At 32.9% G+C, this 5482-nt stretch overlaps 1 long non-coding RNA gene across 1 annotated transcript; it reads left to right on the forward strand.

Moving 5' to 3' along the window:
• Window positions 1-262: 262 nt before the first annotated feature.
• LOC129526591 (uncharacterized) lies at window positions 263-5111 on the forward strand. Its single transcript, XR_008671259.2, has 3 exons — window positions 263-315; window positions 935-1060; window positions 5060-5111. It is a non-coding gene; the product is annotated as an uncharacterized lncRNA (long non-coding RNA).
• The last annotated feature ends 371 nt before the right edge of the window (window positions 5112-5482 follow it).

A 5482-nucleotide genomic window follows, 5' to 3' on the forward strand; every position in this document is an offset into this window, starting at 1 on the left:
TAAAAATACACTGTAAAAAAGCCTAACAGTCTTAAGTATTTAGTTATTCTTATTTAACTTGATGCCATTCTTAAAGAGAGGCATGAAATATGTACAACATATATTTTCATAAGACAGATCTTTACTGTTCATAATGCTCAGCTTCCTGCTGCCTCTTTCCCGCTTAATGTCATAATCTTCTGTGACATCACAATTAATTCCTGAAGAGATGATTATAGTTACACTGAGAGGATTATGATTTCAGGAAAGTGATAAACAGCAGGGACAGAATAAGGTCCTTTTTTTTGTTGTTGTTTCCCAAGGATTATTAGCTTGGTAAGAGGGAAAGCAAAACAAAAAATAAAAAAATAAAAATAAAAACAGGCGGCGGGGAGGTGTGGAAGAAAAACATGCCTGCAGATATTATAAAACAAGATAAAACTGTAGATTTGTTTCTTTCGTGAAAGGCCATTGACTCTTTAAATAGTTTTCTGTTGATTGCACTAGCTTAATTACTTACTTAAACAGTGAATGTTTTGTCAGCTTAATCAAATATTTTATTAGTATTGCTTAGTATTAAGATTCCAAATGTACATTGTGATTTAGATTTACCAGCATCATTATTGTAGTTACTGACTACCTGTGAATTTTTAGCACTACAAATACCTTCAACTTTAAAACAGAGATAAACTATATTTGGCCATCATGAAATGCATTAATTTTCATTAGGTTTATCAAGAATTGGGTTCTAAAGCAAGTAATTTTTTGTTTGTATAAACCATATTCTTTTGAATAGGGTTTTGCTTTTGAATGAAACATCAATCAGTGTTCTTAATTCCATAGAAAGATATTCAAGGGTTATGTATTAAAGATACGCATCTATACTTTCTTGTAAACATTCATTATATTACTTGACTCACAAATCTATCTTGGTATTATCTATTTACATATACAGAAAGTTAATATCATATATGGGCTGTGGCTTATTGTCCTATGAGAAATAGAAGAACCAGCAATAGAAGAGACCCAGATCAAGTTTGACTGAAAGGCAAACACCATTCCCAACTGGCTTTACCATCTGGTAAGTGTTTGTCAATAAAAATATTTGGGTAGCAGCAATTTTTCCAAATTCTTATTTATCTAGACTTCCAGAAAAAGCCAGACAAAATACATAAGGGGGCATTTACCCCCTCCCTCAACTAATAATGTAAAATCAAAATCACATTTAAGGCTCAATGGAGTTGTTTTTTATGTGTTCATTTTGTTTTATTTTTTGAATTTCTCCCAGAAAGCATCGTGTTATTTAATAGTTATACAAATCATGCCCAGGCCTGAAAGATTCAAAATAACACAAAGTTTATCTGCTTGTTTCTGAGTGAGTCTGAGGTATCTTTCTTAGCAAACTAGCATGCCATCACTAATAAATGCTTAGTTTTCACAGCTGACATAGCTCATGAGATGGAAAATAAAAACATAATGAAAATGTTTATAAGCACCTTAAGGAACCTGCAAAATGGCATTTTGTGAAGCCATCTTTTAGAAGTAAAAAGAACTTTCTTCATAATTACACAAATACAATTTTCATTCTGAAAGCTTTCTTGCTTTAACATTTTTCTAAATTATAATTAATTGATTTAAATCTTGCCTTAATGAAAGAATCCAAGCAGATAAGATTAATTTCTTAGTCTCTAACTACATAATATACCCAAGAGGCTATTCTAAAATGCTCAGCAATGCAGACCCCTATCGATTATAATTTATATAAATTATCTGTTTCTCTCCAAAACTACTGAGGAAGTACACTGATACACAAATCAGTGGGCTGTTGGAAACATACAGAACATACTTTCTCCAAGTGGGTTATTATGAAAGTTGATTTAATTATTTCTTTTAGAAGTTTAATATGCAAAAAGCTAACTTATAGAAATATTCAGACCATTGCCAGATGCCTATGAAAATTGTTTTTCATTAAATTGGACTGTTTAAATTTTCCAGGTCCATGAATCCATAGACAGTTTAATCATAGTCAAGAGGGAATTGTAACTCTGGAAAACTAAGCAGAACCCTGTAGCCAGAACTATAATGATAATTATAATGAAATAAGACCACACGATCAGGAGTTAGCCTACAGGAAGGTAATTCTAGACATTCAGAGTCTGACACAAAAGCTGCATCAAAGGCGGGCCTTGCAGAAAATTCCTGAATAATTTTTTTGAAAAAACAGGAAGAAGAATCTACTGTCTTTAGCAGAGAAAGAGGTACATGCTGTCATCTTTGGTCTAGTCATGCCATTGAGTTAGAATTATGGTTTCAAATTTTATTTTCAGTTACCCAATCAAAGGCACTATTATCAAATACTTCTCATTGTGCAATGTTTGGATGTGAAGTCATGTAACTGATTTTGAAAACAATCTGCCAGATGAGTGACTTTTTCATCTGCATCTTCACAGAAGGCTTCAGGGAATGCCCTTTAATTCTCAAAATTCTCAAGCTCTTTAGGAAGCCTTGTTTTTTGTTTTTTTGGGTTTTTTTTTCCAAAATATCTTCAGAATCAGTTCCTAAATAATGTAAAAATATTTTATTACTTCAGACGTACACATCTTAAAAGCATTATGACTGAATTTTGTGGGTTGATGACCTAGTTGAGGATTTATGATTAACATGAAATGGAGAAACGTTATAGCTTAGCAACAATTGCAAATTAGTGTGTTATAAATGTAACCCCCCAAAATATGATTAAATTGTGAAGTGCTCTAGTGTCCCACGTAGAGAATATGTGTGATGATGCTGCTTAGAAACTATCATGATACTCGTGTTTGTGCAAAAATTAAGAATCCATTTTCACAACACACTCTAAGCACAGAATGAATCTTCTCAACAAGAAAATATTTAAGAGATCTGACACTTTCCCTACATCTCCAAATACTAATCCTACAGATAGATTAGAGTTGCTAAAGCATTTTAGTTGCAAATGAAGATGAAGTCAAGTTAGAGTCAGTTTAATAATCATCTAAATAATGACAGAATTTTGCAGACATTGGAGGGAAACAAAGCTTTCTCTATTAGTTCATTTTTACACTGCTATAAAGAACTGTCCAATACTGGGAAATTTATGAAGAAAAGAAGCTTGACTCATAGTTCTGCAGACTTAACAAGAAGCGTGGCTAAGAGGCCTGAGAAAACTGTTTACAATCATGGCATTAGGTGAAGGGAAAGTAAGCACGTCTTACTACGAAAAAGCAGGAGTCAGAGAAAAAGACCAAGGGGGGAACTGCCACACACTTTTAAAGCATCAGCTCTCATAAGAACTCACTCACTATCACAAAAACAGCATGGGGAACCACCCACATAATCAAATCACCTCCCACCAGGCCCCTTCCCCAACATGTGGGAATTACAATTGGATATGATATTTGGGTAGGGTCACAGAGCCAAATCATATCACTTTCTTTGAGGATTTAATGAACAATATCTATCAATACGTTCATCTTAAATACTGAGTAAGTGCAGAGGCAAAGACTGGGCACTGAAGCCCGGGAAATACATCTTGCCTCAGATATATTGTGGGATGTACAGAAGTTTCAGATTGCAACCACTGGTCAAAATTTTACCTGATGCTCAGTAAAAAGGACTTGAAGTCTGATAATAGAAACTTTTTGTCCTTCCACATTCTTATATGTGAACATAATAATCATAATTCTCATTAAAGAATGTGGATTCAGTAATTCTCAATAAATGATTTCGTCCTCATTATGAACATCTTCATTCATTATTACAAAGATATCACAACTGAGAGTAGACCACTTTGTTATCACACTCAAGTTTATGGGAACTGAGGTATAACATCCTAGTAACTTCTTTCTTACAAACTTCTGACAGAAGGAGACCTGTTTCAGCTAACAGCTGGACTGTAATATTTGTAAGCTTAAAGTCAAAGGAAACTCAACAATGGATTAACTAGGGCAGATGACAATATGTTAACTCTAGGCATATATTTTTGTTTGTTCTTTTCTTAAAGAGATTAAAATATATACTTTACATCATTTTCCATCATAAATATACTTAAGTCCCATAATAATTTGCTAGAAATTAGAAAGAAATTATCTCTAATAGTGATTTTATACCAAGAATTGAGTAACGGCTTGAGATAAACAAAAATACTTGCCATCCTTTCTAAATCTCATTAGACCATGGACAGGAGGGGGTTAATTTACAAATGACACTTCAAAAATATTTCTACTACGCAAAACTAGTAAGCAGCTGGATTTCATACCATGTTACACCGTTCTTTGTGGGATTTTTCTATTCCTTCATAAAGACTTAGTAGCTTTATATTCTATACCTACTAAGGACTTTGCTTCAGAAAGAATATACTTTTGAAAGATGCTTCAGAAAGAATATACTTTTGAAAGAATAATAGTAACAATAGGTAATATTTATTAAACATTTCCTAATGCTAGTTTAATTGTACTGTAGATACTTCATTTAATATTCATAGTCATAAGGTAAGATTACCTCTTTTATGATTCCCATTTATTCAGAGAAGGAAATCTTTTTAAGAGATTATGCGACTTGTCCAAGGTCAACAAAATTAAAGCCAGACCCTTTACAATCTGCACCATGGTGCCACTGCTTTAAACATTGCGACCAATATCAACTTGTATTTCAACTAGCTTTCTTTCGGTTTCTTTTTTAAGGTAAAATCTTGCTTAAGATAATATCTCTCCAAAGGAAAGATCTTGTATAAGACCAGACTCATCTCTCAAAAGGGACGACAATATTGTGTTTCTTTGCAGACTAAGTCTAACTTAACAGCACCTGGGTCTAGTGATCAACGAATAAGTTTTTAAAAAATAGTTGCATGAATCAATGAATGAATATTTAAAAATAATTAAATGACCTTTCAGCCAAGCCAAAATTGACTGTTATTTTCACCTTTTTTAAAGTAGTTTTTTTTTAAGGTTTTAAATCTCTAGCATAAACAGACAGCTCATATTTTTATTTTGAAAATACTAGAATGGTCTCAAGCTAAATGTTACAATGTGATTTTAGAATGATTGATTTTTGACTTGATTAATAGTCTTTCCACAGAGACAACTCACAGGCTATAAAGTGCTTGACATTTCCCTGGCTTCAGAAGGCACTAGGGAAGGAGGTAAGTATGGACCAATTAGCAGATGGGCACTTCAAGTGTACTTCTAGTTATTTGTATGAATTGTGAAGGTCTTTAATATCCTCTTTGAACTTTTGACGCAGAAAACAAGATTTGTCTACTCGTATCTAGTTTAAACCAATTTATTTAGAACAAAAACAAGATACATTTCTGGATGAATCTCCTATTTGGGTTTTACATTCTTAGGAAAAACATAGAATCCATGAACCTCTGTTTATGAAACTATAAACTGTAAGAAGCTGTACTGCACACTAAGCAGACGTAGACATTTGTTCCTCAAAATGGAAAGGATGGTTTGATCCTTCATAGTTGAAAAATATTTCTTACCTC

The sequence above is a fragment of the Gorilla gorilla genome, chromosome 15 (assembly GCF_029281585.2).
Source record: "Gorilla gorilla gorilla isolate KB3781 chromosome 15, NHGRI_mGorGor1-v2.1_pri, whole genome shotgun sequence".
Lineage (NCBI taxonomy): Eukaryota > Metazoa > Chordata > Mammalia > Primates > Hominidae > Gorilla > Gorilla gorilla.